This window comes from Salvia miltiorrhiza, chromosome 7 (genome assembly GCF_028751815.1).
Source record: "Salvia miltiorrhiza cultivar Shanhuang (shh) chromosome 7, IMPLAD_Smil_shh, whole genome shotgun sequence".
NCBI classification, from domain to species: Eukaryota; Viridiplantae; Streptophyta; class Magnoliopsida; order Lamiales; family Lamiaceae; genus Salvia; species Salvia miltiorrhiza.
Window position 1 is genome coordinate 41,262,635 of NC_080393.1, and position 17,405 is coordinate 41,280,039.

Consider the following 17,405-nt stretch of genomic DNA (forward strand, 5'->3'; position numbering starts at 1 on the left):
TTAACTACTCTAAAACTAAGGGAAATCAAGTGAAAATCGCCTAGGAGGCTGCTGGGGTCGAGAGTACCTCCAAAAACCCTAAAAAATGACTTTAAAATGGAAATACGTAACTGCCGCCCAGTGACGGCGGCCGCCGTACGGACGGCGGCGCCGTGGACGGCGCCCGCCGTCTATGCCTTTCGCAGACTCCAATGCGCAGCGTTTTTGTTTTGGTCCGTTCTCCCTCGTTTCAAGTCGGATTTTGGATCCGTTTTCGCCTACGAACTCGTATCGAGACGAACTTCGATTCTTCTTGAGACCAATCAACTAAATTCTGACTTTAGTTTTTGTCCACATATCAATCAATTAGAGCATAAAATCCATGAGACTAACAAAATTAGCACAAAAGCTCAAATCAATCAACTCTTGAGTGAAAGAGACCAAAATAAAAGTCAAAATAAGTCGTAAACACCCACAAATTCAGCACAAAATAGGGCTAAACATCTCGCTCTGTACCCCGACTGATGGCTTATCAGTCCATTATAAATGAAAAGAACTTCTTTTTGATCTCAACCTGAAGACAATGACTTTTTGTCTAGGCTCTGATTATGTTTTTCTGTCTTCTTCCTGTTCTGTTTTAGAACTGTTTCGTTCTTAATTCTAAGTACAAGTTTTTAGGTTCTATTGTTAAGGGCGAACTGTTTTAACCCCAGTTTTAGAACTTGTGCTGTGAGTTCAGTCTTTTTGTTGTCTAGAACTGCTGTATGGTTTTGGCATCATCAAAAAGGGGGAAATTGTTGGGAACCTTGTGGAATATCCTAATCCTTGTTTTGATGATACCAAAATTCATAGGTCTTAATTGTAATACACTAGAACAGTTTTTGAACTCAAGTGTTAGAGTTCATTTCTAGTATAGTATGCGGCACTGAAGACTGAAGACTGGAGAACGAAGGACTGAAGACTGAAGACTGAAGATACCAACTGAAGTATCAGTTGAAGAATCAGTTTGGAACTGATTACTTAATGCGTGCCACAGACTGATACTAAAGTCAAGTATCAGTTGATCATTCTTCCTCGGACTGATCTTCCAACGTTCAAAGGAAGCCACGTACTCACAAGAGTACAATCGCATTAAATGCAGAGATCTCATGATCTTATCTTTGCAGAGGTCATTCCTATTTGGTGGTTACTTTATCAGAGACGTCACATCGCCTGTCCTTCAAGAGAGCCGTTTCCACCAGACAAGGAACCTCGAAGATTAAAGCCTCAGCCCAAATTCGAATTGCTCTCCAACGGAAGAAATCTTGAAGACGCTCTACGCCAACGGATCTATTCAAGAGTTCTCCTACAAATAGCGCTCGAGGATCAACTTCAATCTTCACCGATTCAACGACATAAGCTGAAGCTCTGCCGAAATTGCTACTCAGCCTAAAGCTTAACCTCCCCAAAGCTTGAATCGAAGAAGAGAATTCTAAAGCCAAAATCAGTCACTGTTGATTACATATATTCTCTTAGACCTTAGGCAAACCTCTGTTTACCCAGAAGCCAAGGTCAAACTTGCTACAAAGAACTTGTTCTTTGCAGTATAGTTGGCACTCAGTTCAAACCTCCTTTCCAAAAGAAAGATTTGAGTGTTTTGAAGTGATTCAGAGGTCAGAAGGGTTTTTTGTATCTGAGAGTCTTAGTGCGGGTTGTGCTAAGCAAGAGAAATCCAACGTGAGTGAAGCGTGGGTACTAAAGAAGGGGTTTTCTTCAGTGGTACGGTTGTGTGCACCCAGCAAGCACACAGTTTGGTTTGCAGTGCACCTGTTAAGCACTTGCGGAGTGGATTGTTGGTCTGATCAACCGACCGTGGATGTAGGAAAGGGTTTTTCCGAACCACGTAAAAGTCTCTGTGTTGTTTACTGTTTTCAGTTTTACATTCCTACTTGTGTTGTTTCAATTGATAAACTGAATACTGATTAACGGAAAAGAGAAACCTAAGACCAACAATGTGCTCTACCGAGGCTATTGCAAAACTAAGTTTAATTTTCGCTGCGTATGATATCAGTCTGACTGATCTATCTTTTGATAGTCAGGAAGAGTGTTATCATCTCTGTTTTAGCAAACTCGACTAAAGCCCATAAGTGCATCAGTTAAGTTACAGAAGCTTAACTGATAACTCCTTACTGAAGAGCGTTCAGTATCAGTCGTCAACCCTGTTTGGTCAAAACTGTTTTCAGTCAACAGGTGTCTTTGTTTGCGTGCAAAGTTTCGTTTAGATCTCTATCTTGAGATCCCTCTGATTGAGGATTTTGTGAAAATAGCCCATAGGTGTATTCTCGCCCCCCATACACCTATTCGAGACCCCCCGGGACCTAACAGCCTAGTATATTTTTGTTCTTTTTGCTGCCGTGTGGAGATATTCATAGTCTTTTATTTTTGGGCCTCTAACTAAATTGATATTCTCAGACATATTCCATAGTTTCTTTGCTTTTTGAATGTTTAGTGCTCCAGTTTGTTTGATTGGTAAGGTGCCTATGAGGAATTCTGCGAAAAGAAGGTAATTTCCATTTTTTCTTGACATTGTGACATGATTTGAACTGACGTGTGTGATTGATGAGTATATTTTGCCTTGACTTTTGACGTTGAACAAGCTTGTAAGGAATTAAGCCTTAACTGCCCATAATTGCAGTTTGTTCTTTATTTTTTAGTGTTGTCATGCGTGTAGTGCACTTGCAGGTTGAGATTGCTTGTTGTGCCTAAAGAGTTTGAGATGATTTTAGGCCATCGTTCATAAGCCACGTTATATCCCAAACACTTTCCTGAAAACATTATTTCCTTGTTAACTGTGTTTGAGCCTTCTTAAGCTTTGATTCTTTAACCGGATGATAGGGGGTGATGGAGTATATGAAGGAATATTAAACTGAATTAACGTTCCGCTTTGCCCGATGATCGTTTCTTGGTTATTATTAATTTATCATACAATGATTAATCCTAACATGCTCCTATGAATTTAACAGCTGCACGTTGTAGTTCAGAAATACCTGAAGAATTCAGAAGAATTCGCAGATTCGTATCTGAACAGACCAGCCAGCTTCAAGCCTTCGTTTGAAGCCACAAACGTCCTCAAATCGTATTTCGCCCAGAAATACGACTTCTTCGTCTTCGAGAGAGCTTTCCGTGGCCGCCTGATTCGTCTGAATCGAAGTTCCGTGGAGGAAGTTATGGCCGTTTTACGGAGACTGCCAGAACTTGGTTTCCTGCGAAAAACTGACTCCAGCTCAGATCTTCTGAACTGTATCCCGCTCAGCTTTCACCGTTGGATGGACAACGATCTATGAAAGTCCCAAGAGAGAATGCTCCACACGTTTTTCCTACGCCTCCCACAGCTCTCAAAACCCTAATTTTTATCAGTCTGTTTTCCTGAGAGCTGACAGCTGTATTTAATAGAATTAGATACGTGTGGGACGCTTGGAATCTATAATAGGCGTTCCTTCTCTCCTTCTAGGGCTAGGAGACTTTGGGCCAGTCCAGGGACCAGATACAAGGAATAAAGATGGGCCTCAAATAAATTAATTTATCTATGGTCAGCCCAGACCATAATTAATTTATAAATATCAGTTCATTCCACTAAAGAACCGATACTGACTTACCCCTTTATTGTCGGTGATGAGTCGGGGGCTTGTATTTAGACTTATTAAATCTCCGTATTTAAAATATCCGACATCCATTAATTAATTAGAGCTCTGACAACTTAAATTAATTAATCTCTTTATAAATCCTTAAGCAGTACCACTCAAACTTTATTATTGCGCCTGAACTTAATCAACCTGCAGGGTTTAGCGCAATAAACCTTATTGAGCTCCTTAAGGGGATGTCATTATCCTATACCGGATACGGGTACTAATACAGATAATCAAATATCATATATTAACCGCTATCACCCAAGATACAGAGTACTCGAGTTAGTATATAACTTTCACCCATAGTAAGTCAAAGTGATATACGAATTAACATATATATCTGAATACTTATTAGTATTAAGATCTTATAAGTCACCGAGATCTTGATTCTTCACTTAAGTCAGATAGAAGAATACATCTCAACTTTGGTCCTATCAATACGTAATGACGTACCAGTATAGGCAAGTAGTCAAGACAAACTACTTCCATCTATACTGCAGCCTAAACCAATAACTTGTCCTAGAGTTATTTCGGCTGTGATCATATTATATCTCTTAAGGTTATTCCAATTATACGATCTTCTGTGATACACCGTATAACCGTATAATCTACTTATATAGAGATAAAGAACATACATATGCAATTATGAACACAATCAGATAGGAGATTAGATAGTGAACTTAGGAAACATTGTATACAAGCATAAAACGTTCTTGCTTTCAGTATACAAATCCAACAATCTCCCACTTATACTAAAGCAAACTTTTAGTATACAATGCGTCTATTTACCAATCACCTAACACTTCTCCCACTTATACTTTAAGTTTCCTAAGTGGGTGGCATCAATCTGGCATCAATCGCATTTCCATCTTTCAATGACCATTTGCGATAAGCCTTTTGTGAAAAGATCAGTAGGTTTCTCCAATATGTGAGAATTTATTCTTTGAGCACATAACCTCGATTTACGAATAATCGTATAACTTGGTACTTACTCTCCATCTGTTTGACCCCTTGTGGTTCTTGGATTCTTTAGAGTTTGCAACTGCACTTGAGGTACCACGAAGGTGATGCTCTCACACAAACTAGGAATCACTCTTAGACCCTGGAGGTAGTGGTCAAACCAAAAGGTTTTACCTCCCAAGGAAAACACATAGCTCGAGGTAATTATTTTTTGTTCCGGTCAGCCTGGAAATCTGAAACCGTATAATCCAAAAAAGGGAACTAAATTGTCTAACTGGTAAACTACCCTTATTCTCTAGTCAAGGACTTGAGAATATAATTTTACCACAGTTCAATCTTAACTAGAACTATACTGATATCTTACAATCATGCTAACTGCATAGCAAATATAAGATCTCGTATATAGCAATCCATACATGAAGCTATCTACTGCGGAAATGTAGAAAACTGCCTTCATTTCCTCAACCTCAATAGGCATCTTAAGACATAGTCTTTAGATCAAGGAACGCCATATCTAAAAGGTAGCAATCCTTTCTTGGCGGTATTCATACTACAACGAGTATTCTCAGTATCAATGTAAGACACTCGAGATAAGCCCAACATCCTTTTCTAGTGATCCCTTATTACTTTGATCACAAAGATGTATACTGTACCTCCTTAGTCTTTCATATGAGACTGTTCGGATAACCATTACTTTATGTCTTGACAATAGATCCATATTGTCGCCAATTAGGAGGATATTATCTACATAAAATTCAAGATAAACCACATCACCGATGACACGAGAGCGATTGACACGAGACGCTTCTCTTCCTCCCTCACGTAACCTTCAGGTTGTTGCACATGGCTGTCCTTACCTTTTTCAAGGTAATATATATGACATCCATTTGCCAGACCTCGATGGTTTAAGTGAACTGCTATGGGTAAAATGATCCGAATGTTCTGAGCATGGCACTGGCGAAAATATCATCATAACCTATACCTTCACACTGGGCATAACCTTTCGCCACCAGTCTAGCTTTAAAAGCTACGACCTTGCTCATTCGGACTTATCATTCTCTTGTATACTCACTTGCAACCTATGGACTTTACGGCATTCTGGTAGCAAGATTTTCTTAGTATACAACCATATTCTTAATGGATTGCTCCTCCATTGAGGCGTGCCAGGAATCTACATTCTCGTCTTCCACAGATTTCAAGTAGATATCTGGGTCGATTCTCTTATATTCACTACCAGAGACTGAATCCAAAGATTCTCCCAAGAATATAAATCGATCGGGTTGTCCCACAACCCTCCCACTACAATGGATCTGTGGTGGCACATGTGTGTCAACAGTGCGTGCAGTGTCTTGTGGTACAAAACTCTTGCACACTTGGCTTGGGTGATGGAATCGCCTGTCTAATGTCTTCAATTTCTTGAAGCACACTATCTGACTTGGATTAGTGATTATTCCCATAGCCCACTTCTAAGAATCGTGTGTCATTGCTAATAACCACCTTCTGATTCTTTAGGACTAATTGCAAAGATGCATAACCCATCATCGAACATATTTTTTTTTTTTCAAGAGTGACCTATTTCTTCTCTCCACCACACCATTTTATATAGGGATTACACGGTGTAGTAAACTGGGTTGGAATCCCAAACACTGACAATGAATCAGAAAAGATCATTCCTAACACATTATTCGCCCTTTATCCCCTTTGCCATGAATGACCTGGTCTCCATCTTTTCCTCTATACAGGATTCGCAGGTTCGAAATAGTACAACCTGGATTGAATCCAATGTACTTATTTAGACACGAGCCTTTGGATCCTGTTAAGATAGATGTGACCTATTTCTAGGGTATCAATATATGTGTAAGATCCTCATGAGAGATTAGCCTTAACTTTTCTCTTTCTTTTGTTCGATGATGTAAATGCAATATAAAGGTATTTTGTAGACAAGTTATAGTATGAAGAGAGATGTTCAAAATACCAGAATAGACAACTTTGTCATTTCTTATGATAGAAACACCACTATCAAAAATGACATAAGATCCATCTATTCAAAATTTTGGAACATGATAAGGAACTCTCAAAAACTAAACTATGTCTTTAGGACTTAAAGACAAATCTTCAATTGCAACAACTGCGACTCTAGTCACGTTGCCTACGAAGACAATCATCTATCACTTCTCAGCTTCCTAGTCAGCTTATAAAAGCCATGCAAGGTGTAACAATCATTATCAGTTTCTCTCGTTATCCACTACTCACAACTGAGTAGAAAATGAGCTGATATGTTTCAGTTACTATAGCAAGTAAAATACCTTAACCTTTGCCTTGAGTATTGAAAGAAAAAATCTTCAATACTCAATCTTATCACGCCACTACTCCCACTATTTCCCTTGTCTTTCTTGCCCCTTGGACCCTTCTTCTTCCCGTCATTCGATGAAGAAGATGGCTCTCCTTTGGCAATAACAAGTGCTTGCACATCTCTTTCCCACAACTTCCTTAGCCGTAACTAGAGCATTCAACAACTCAAAAAAGAGTATCTTTCTTGCTCATAACAGCATTGAGGCGGAAGTTCTTAATTAAAAGACTTGGGAAGAGAGTTCAGGATAATATCGACTTTTGCCTCACCGTCGATACTCCCACTGAGCAAGTCAAGTCCGTCAAGATTTGCATGACATGCTCGTGCACTGAGCTGTACTCACTCATAAAATTAACAAGATTACTCTCATCAAATTTAAATGAGCAGCTCAGTCCGACTCTCCGAACACTTTCTTGAGATTCAACATGATGCTAATAGCATTGTCCATGCCCTGATGTTGGAGCTACAAGGTTTGTGACATTATACTCATAATAAAGCATATAGCCACATTATTCGTCACATGCCACCTTTTTTGCAGTTCCTTTTTCCCATCAGTTGTCTCATTGTTCGAACAAATAGAACGTCGAGTAGTAAGCAACACAAAAAAAAATGTATTTAGTTTGTGATAAAGATAAAAATCCAAAACTGCGTTTCCATTTTATATATGTGGACCGGTTAAAAGACTTTGTGCAAGAATAAATAAACAATAAGAGACATAGACATATCTGAAAGTAACGAACATAAAGCACATAATTCGTAACAATAATATTGTAACCTTTTGATAAAACAATATTAATGAAACCTCCAACTGCCCAAGGAATCTCACGGGTAAGCCACGATCGTGTGGACGTTTACACATGAACCCCTCAACCAGACTATTTACCTAGTCGTTTAATTTCCATCCATGTCAACTTAACCTTTTGACAAAGGAAATTAATAGTTGGACCTTAACTAGACCATATCATATTCAAGAAGGGACTCCGATGGGGAGTTGTACATTGTACTTGAAATGATATCTAAGCAGCGACCACAATTTAACCTCGACAGTTAAATTCTCGAAATTAGCATACTCACGAGGACCATACCGCTTTCAATTTAACCTCTAGGTTATCTTATTTAAAGTCCATCCTCTAAAGTACTTATGAAAATCATGCGAGTAAGCCACGATCGTGTGGACGTTTACCGCATAACTCTCACTGCTTAAATGGATTTAAATATTTTTAATAGAAACCTCAACTTAACAAACTTGTGAAATTGAATATGAAGTAAGCCACGATCGTGTGGACGTTTACTCACATCCTCAATCACTTTGTCTTGAGGCCGCATGTGGAGGTCTATATAAAATTAAAAATAAAAATTTTTAAACAATTACCACAAACTAACTTTGAAATTAAATTCTCGAATCTTGACATACACACGAGGACCATGTCGCATTCAATTTAATTTCTTAGTTATCTTGTTTAATTCCATTTTCTAAAGTACTTGTGAAAAATTATACGAGTAAGCCACGATCGTGTGGACGTTTACTGCATAACTCCCACTACTTCAATGGATTTAGAAATCTCAACTCAACAAACTTGTGAAATCGAATGTGAAGTAAGCCACGATCGTGTGGACGTTTACTCACATCTCAATCACTTTGTCTTGAGATCGTTTGTGGTGGTCTAAATAATTTTTAATCATCTATAAAATTATTAATACAGCTTAGTCTTTTTACATTCAAAAGGTTTGAACATGCTCAACACATAATCCTAAACATGCTCATCTAGAACGCAACATGTAAAACATGCTTACAGAATTCTAAAACATGCTTAAGAAAACGATAAACCTACTATCATGCTTGTCTAAGCGCAGTTAATAAAACATATTAACAAGCAGAGACGAACAAAAGCGGATAAAGAGCATAAGGGATTAACACCACGGCATGCAAAGAACAATAAAAAAAATAAAATTCTTCGTGACCCATTCGTGGAATCCCAACATCTATTCTATTACATTTAAAACAGAAAAGAAAGCCCAAAAATGAAAACTTGGCCCAAAACTTCAAAACAGGCCCGTCTTTGGAAAATAGGGTTTGGGCCCCCTAGGATTGAGAAACAATCGCAGCTAGGGTTTGGAACCCTAGCTGCCGCCGCCTCCTCCCAAAGAAGCCGCCCCCACGCTCGGCAGCAGCCCGGCGCCGCAGCAGCCCGGCACCAGCCTCCAGCGTGAGCAGCCGCCCGGTCGGCAGCGCTCGCCGCCACCACCAGTAGCAGCAGCAGCAGCAGTCCTCGGTGCACGGCGACAGTAGCGGCAGCAGGCCCCTCTGCGTGGACAGCAGCAGCGCAGCAGCGGCAGTGCGCCGCCCGCTGGGCGCGCAGCGCGCAAAGCGCGCAGGCGCGGCCCCGGGCGCGCACAGCCCCTGCCGGCTGCAACCTTCTTCCTCGCCCGACCCGCACAGCAGCAGCTCGCCTCGCCTCGCCTCGCCTGCAGCGCACGTCCAGGACCGAGAGCAGCAGCGGCCGCACGGTGCCTGCCTGGGCGTGCTGCGCACGGCGTGCTTGCACCCGCGCGCGCGCTGCCCAACGGCGCCCGCAGCCCCTCGTGCCCGGTCCCGTGCGTCTCCTCCTTACTCTGTTCATCGTTGTTGATTCGTCGTCGTCCTCGTCTCGTTCTCAATTTTACAGATTTACAACGGAAAAACAAATACAATTTGAAAACCTAATCTAACCACGGATTTTCTCGTGGTGAAAAACGATTACAACGTCAAACGACGTATCCCACGAATCAACGAACCAAGAAGAACAACAGCAGTAAAAACAACGCACATTATTAATCGTACATAAATCGTCTGAATCGAAGTTCCGTGGAGGAAGTTATGATCACAGAAGACCATATAATTGGAATAACCTTAAGAGATATAATATGATCACAGCCGAAATAACTCTAGGACAAGTTATTGGTTTAGGCTGCAGTATAGATGGAAGTAGTTTGTCTTGGCTACTTGTCTATACTGGTACGTCATTACGTATTGATAGGACCACAGTTGAGATGTATTCTTCTATCTGACTTAAGTGAAGAATCAAGATCTCGGTGACTTATAAGATCTTAATACTAATAAGTATTCAGATATATATGTTAATTCGCATATCACTTTGACTTACTATGGGTGAAAGTTATATACTAACTCGAGTACTCTGTATCTTGGGTGATAGCGGTTAATATATGATATTTGATTATCTGTATTAGTACCCGTATCCGGTATAGGATAATGACATCCCCTTAAGGAGCTCAATAAGGTTTATTGCGCTAAACCCTGCAGGTTGATTAAGTTCAGGCGCAATAATAAAGTTTGAGTGGTACTGCTTAAGGATTTATAAAGAGATTAATTAATTTAAGCTGTCAGAGCTCTAATTAATTAATGGATGTCGGATATTTTAAATACGGAGATTTAATAAGTCTAAATACAAGCCCCCGACTCATCACCGGCAATAAAGGGGTAAGTCAGTATCGGTTCTCTAGTGGAATGAACTGATATTTATAAATTAATTATGGTCTGGGCTGACCATAGATAAATTAATTTATTTGAGGCCCATCTTTATTCCTTGTATCTGGTCCCTGGACTGGCCCAAAGTCTCCTACCCTAGAAGAAGAGAAGGAACGCCTATTACAGATTTCTAGGCGCCACACGTATTTAATTTTAATTAAATACAGCTGTCAGCTCTCAGGAAAACAGACTGATAAAATTAGGGTTTTGAGAGCTGTGGGAGGCGCAGGAAAACGTGTGGAGCATTCTCTCTTGGGACTTTCATAGATCGTTGTCCATCCAACGGTGAAAGCTGAGCGGGATACAGTTCAGAAGATCTGAGCTGGAGTCAGTTTTTGCAGGAAACCAAGTTCTGGCAGTCTCCATAAAACGGCCATAACTTCCTCCACAGAACTCCGATTCAAACGAATCAGGCGGCCACGGAAAGCTCTCTCAAAGACGCAGAAGTCGTATTTCTGGGCGAAATACGATTTGAGGACGTTTGAGGCTTCAAACGAAGGCTTGAAGCTGACTGGTCTGTTCAGATACGAATCTGCGAATTCTTCTGAATTCTTCAGGTATTTCTGAACTCCAACGTGCAGCTGTTAAATTCATAGGAGCATGTTAGGATTAATCGTTGTATGATAAATTAATAATAACCAAGAAACGATCATCGGGCAAAGCGGAACGTTAATTCAGTTTAATATTCCTTCAATTGGTATCAGAGCCCAGAATTAATTTCTTGGCTCTATTATTAATTTATGTACGATTAATAATGTGCGTTGTTTTTACTGCTGCTGTTCTTCGTGGTCTGTTGATTCGTGGGATACGTCGTTTTGACTTTGTAATCGTTTTTCACCGCGAGAAAAACCGTGGTTAGATTAGGATTTCAATTGTATTTGTTTTTCCGTTGTAAATCTGTAAAACTGATGAACGAGACGAGCACGACGACGAATCAATGACAATGAACGGTGTAAGGAGGAAACGTACGGAACCGGGCACGAGGGGCTGCGGGCGCTGAAGGGCAGCGCGCGCGCGGGTGCAAGCACGCCGTACGCAGCGCGCCCAGGCCGGCGCCGCGCGGCCGCTGATGCTCCTGGTTCTGTACGTGCGCTGGGCGAGACGGGGCGGGCTGTGGCGGGGTGTGCGACGTGGAAGCAGCCGGCAGGGGCAGTGCGCGCCCGGGGCCACGCCTGCGCGCTGCGCGCCCAGCGGGCGGCGCGCTGCCGCTGCTGCCGCTGCTGTTGCCGTATGCTGCTGCTGCTGCCGAGCGCGCCGGGCCTGCGGCTGCTGCTGCTGGACGCTGCTGTTGCTGCCGTGCTATTGCTGGACGCCGAGGACGCCGAGCCGGCTGCTGCTTTTCGCCGGATGCCGCGCAGAGGCTGCTGCCGCTGAGCTGCCCGCATGTCGGGCTGCTGGTGCGGCGCACGCCAGACTGCTGCTGCGGCGGCGCTATGCGGCGGCTGTGCAATGGAGGCGGCGGCAGCTAGGGTTCCAAACCCTAGCTGCGTGTTTCAAACCCTAGGGGGCCCAAACCCTAATTCCAACGACGGGCCTAAAGTGTTCGGGCCAAGATCAGTTTTTGGGCTTGTTTTTCTATTTTAAATGTAATAGATTAGTTTTTGGGATTCCACGAATGGGTCACGAAGAATTTAATTCTTTTATTCTGTTCTTTGCATGTCGTGGTGTTAATCCTTTATGCTCTTTGCATGCTGTTTTGTCTTTGCTTGTTAATATGTGTTTATTAACTGCGCTTAGACAAGCATGCTAGGTTCATCGTTTTCTTAAGCATGTTTTAGAATTCTGCGAGCATGTTTTACATGTTGCGTTCTAGAAGTGCATGTTTAGGATTATGTGTTGAGCATGATCAAACCTTTTGAAAGAAAAAAAGACTAAGCTGTATTAATAATTTTATAGATGATTAAAAATTATTTAGTTTTCCACATGCGGTCTCTAGACAAAATGATTGACAATGTGAGTAAACGTCCACCCCACGTGGCTTACTTCATGTTTGTTCTTTCATAAGTTTGTCAGATGAGATTTCTATAAAAATATTTAAATCCATTAAAGTAGTGGGAGTTATGCAGTAAACGTCCACCCCACGTGGCTTACTCGTATAATTTTTCACGAGTACTTTAGATGATGGATTTAAATAAGATAACTAAGAAATTAAATTGAATGCGGCATGGTCCGAGTGAGTATGTCAAAATTCGAGAATTTAATTTCAAAGTTAAATTGTGGTTATTTCTAATTAATTTTATTCTTAAAATTATGTAGACCTCCACATGCGGTCTCTAGACAAAGTGATTGACAATGTGAGTAAACGTCCACCCCACGTGGCTTACTTCATATTTGTTTCTCATAAGTTTGTCAGGAGAGGTTTCTATAAAAATATTTAAACCATTTAAGTAGTGGGAGTTATGCAGTAAACGTCCACCCCACGTGGCTTACTTGTGTAATTTTCACAAGTACTTTGGAGAATGGAATTAAATAAGATAACCAAGAAAATTAAATTGAAAGTGGCATGGTCCTAGTGAGTATGTTAATTTCGAGAATTTAATTTTCAAGGTTAAAATGTGGTCATTGCTTAGATATCATATCAAGTACAATGTACAACTTCCCCACGGAGTCCCTTCTTGATGATGATATGGTCTAGTCAAGGTGCCAACTATTAATTTCTTTTGTCAAAAGGTTAAGTTGACATGGAAATTAAATGACTAGGTGAATAGTCTGGTTGAGGAGTTCGTGTGTAAACGTCCACCCCACGTGGCTTGCACATGGGATTCTTTGAGCGGTTGGAGGTTTCATTAATATCGTTTTATCAAAAGGTTACAATATTATTGTTACGAACTATATGCGTTCATGTTCTTACATGTTTAATTGTTTACTTTCAGATATGTCTATGTCTCCTGTTTCTTTATTCTTGCACAAAGTCTTTTAACCGGTCCACATATATAAAATGGAAACGCAGTTTTGGATTTTTATCTTTATCACAAACTAAACAAAATTTTTGTGTTGCTTACTACTCTACGTTCTTATGGTCCGAACAATAGTCAACTGATGAGAAAAAGGAATTACATAAAAGGTGGCGTAAGACGAATAATGTGGCTATATGCTATATTATGAGTATAATGTCACAAACCTTGTAGCTCCAACATCAGGGCATGGACAATGCTATTAGCATCATGCTGAATCTCAAGAAAGTGTTCGGAGAGTCGGACTGAGCTGCTCATTTAAATTTAATGAGAGTAATCTTGTTATTTTTATGAGTGAGCACAGCTCAGTGCACGAGCATGTCATGCAATTTTTGACGGACTTGACTTGCTCAGTAGGAGTATCGACGGTGAGGCAAAAGTCGATATTATCCTGAACCCTCTTCCCAAGTCTTTAATTAAGAACTTCCGCCTTAATGCTGTTATGAGCAAGAAAGATAATACTTCTTTTGAGTTGTTGAATGCTCTAGTTACGGCTAAGGAAGTTGTGGGAAAGAGATGTGCAAGCATTTGTTATTGCCAAAGAGAGCCATCTTCTTCGTCAAATGACGGGAAGAAGAAAGGTCCAAGGGGCAAGAAAGACAAGGAAAATAGTGAGAGTAGTGGTGTGATAAGATTGAGTATTGGAGATTTCTTCTTTCAATATTCAAGGCAAAGGGTTAAGGTACTTCACTTGCTATAGTAATTGAGACATGTCAGCTCGTTTTCTACTCAGTTGTGAGTAGTGGATAACGAGAGAAACTGATAATGATTGTTGCACCTTGCATGGCTTTTAGGCTGACAAGGAAGCTGAGAAGTGATGAGATGATTGTCTTCATAGGCAACGTGACTAGAGTCGCAGTTGTTGCAATTGGAGACTTGTCTTTAAGTTCTAAAGACATAGTTTAGTTTTTGAGAGTTCCTTATCATGTTTCAAAATTTTTGAATAGATGGATCACATGTCATTTTTTATAGTAGTTTTTCTATCATAAGAGATGACAAAGTTGTCTATTCTGGTATTTTTGAACATCTCTCTTCATAACTATAACTTGTCTACAAAATACCTTTATATTGCATTTGCATCATCGAACAAAAGGAAGAGAAAAGTTAAGGCTAATCTCTCATGAGGATCTTACACATATATTGATACCCTAGATTAGGTCACATCTATCTTAACAGGATCCAAAGGCTCGTGTCTAAATAAGTACATTGGATTCAATCCAGGTTGTACTATTTGGAACCTGCGAATCCTGTATAGAGGAAAAGATGGAGACAAGGTCATTCATGGCAAAGGGGATAAAGGGCCAATAATGTGTTAGGAATGATCTTTTCTGATTCATTGTCAGTGTTTGGGATTCCAACCCAGTTTACTACACCGTGTAATCCCTATATAAGATGGTGTGGTGGAGAGAAGAAATAGGTCACTCTTGGAAAAATATGTTCGATGATGAGTTATGCATCTTTGCAATTAGTCCTAAAGAATCAGAAGGTGGTTATTAGCAATGACACACGATTCTTAGTAGTGGACTATGGTAATAATCATTAATCCAAGTCAGATAGTGTGCTTCAAGAAATTGAAGACATTAGACAGGCGATTCCATCACCCAAGCCAAGTGTGCAAGAGTTTTGTACCACAAGACACTGCACGCATTGTTGACACACATGTGCCACCACAGATCCATTGTAATGGGAGGGTTGTGGGACAACCCGATCGATTTATGTTCCTGGGAAGATCTTTGGATTCAGTCCCTGGTAGTGAATATAAGAGAATCGACCCAGATATCTACTTGGAATTAGTGGAAGACGAGAATGTAGATTCCTGGCACGCCTCAATGGAGCAATCCATTAAGAATATGGGTGTATACTAGAAAAAATCTTGCTACCAGGAGGCAGTAAAGCCTTAGGTTGAAAGTGAGTATACAAGATAATGACAGGCCCGAATGAGCAAGGTCGTAGCTTCCGAAGCTAGACTGGTGGCGAAAGGTTATGCCCAGTGTAAGGGTATAGGTTATGATGATATTTTCGTCAGTGCCATGCTCAGAACATTCGGATCATTTTACCCATAGCAGCTCACTTAAACCATCGAGGCCTGGCAAATGGATGTCATATACATTACCTTGGAAAAGGTAAGGACATCCATGTGCAACAACCTGAAGGTTACGTGAGGGAGGGAGAGAAGCATCTCGTGTCAATCGCTCTCGTGTCATCGGTGATGTGGTTTATCTTGCATTTTATGTAGATAATATCCTCCTAATTGGCGACAATATGGAGCTATTGTCAAGACATAAAGTAATGGTTATCCGAACAGCTTCAGATGAAAGACTAAGGAGGTATAGTATACATCTTTGTGATCAAGGTTATAAGGGATCACTAGAAAAAGATGTTGGGCTTATCTCGAGTGTCTTACACTGATACTGAGAATACTCGTTTTAGTATAAATACCGCCAAGAAAGGATTGCTACCTTTTAGATATGGCGTTCCTTGATCTAAAGACTATGTCTTAAGATGCCTATTGAGGTTGAGGAAATGAAGCCAGTTTTCTACATTTCCGCAGTAGATAGCTTCATGTATGGATTGCTATATACGAGATCTTATATTTGCTATGCAGTTAGCATGATTGTAAGATATCAGTATAGTTCTAGTTAAGACTGAACTGTGGTAAAATTATATTCTCAAGTCCTTGACTAGAGAATAAGGGTAGTTTACCAGTTAGACAGTTTAGTTCCCTTTTTGGATTATACGGTTTCGGATTTCCAGGCTGACCGGAACAAAGAATAATTACCTCGAGCTATGTGTTTTCCTTGGGAGGTAAAACCTTTTGGTTTGACCACTACCTCCAGGGTCTAAGAGTGATTCCTAGTTTGCGTGAGAGCATCACCTTCGTGGTACCTCAAGTGCAGTAGCAAACTCTAAGGAATCCTAGAACCACAAGGGGTCAAACACATGGAGAGTAAGTACCAAGTTATACGATTATTCGTAAATCGAGGTTATGTGCTCAAAGAATAAATTCTCACATATTGGAGAAACCTACTGATCTTTTCACAAAAGGCTTATCGCAAATGGTCATTGAAAGATGGGAATGCGATTGATGCCAGATTGATGCCACCCACTTAGGAAACTTTAAGTATAAGTGGGAGAAGTGTTAGGTGATTGGTAAATAGACGCATTGTATACGAAAAGTTTGCTTTAGTATAAGTGGGAGATTGTTGGATTTGTATACTGAAAGTAAGAACGTTTTATGCTTGTATACAATGTTTCCTAAGTTCACTATCTAATCTCCTATCTGATTGTGTTCATGATTGCATATGTATGTTCTTTATCTCTATATAAGTAGATTATATGGTATGTTGTAGATCACAGAAGACCATATAATTGGAATAACCTTAAGAGATATAATATGATCACAGCCGAAATAACTCTAGGACAAGTTATTGGTTTAGGCTGCAGTATAGATGGAAGTAGTTTGTCTTGGCTACTTGTCTATACTGGTACGTCATTACGTATTGATAGGACCACAGTTGAGATGTATTCTTCTATCTGACTTAAGTGAAGAATCAAGATCTCGGTGACTTATAAGATCTTAATACTAATAAGTATTCAGATATATATGTTAATTCGTATATCACTTTGACTTACTATGGGTGAAAGTTATATACTAACTCGAGTACTCTGTATCTTGGGTGATAGCGGTTAATATATGATATTTGATTATCTGTATTAGTACCCGTATCCGGTATAGGATAATGACATCCCCTTAAGGAGCTCAATAAGGTTTATTGAGCTAAACCCTGCAGGTTGATTAAGTTCAGGCGCAATAATAAAGTTTGAGTGGTACTGCTTAAGGATTTATAAAGAGATTAATTAATTTAAGCTGTCAGAGCTCTAATTAATTAATGGATGTCGGATATTTTAAATACGGAGATTTAATAAGTCTAAATACAAGCCCCCGACTCATCACCGGCAATAAAGGGGTA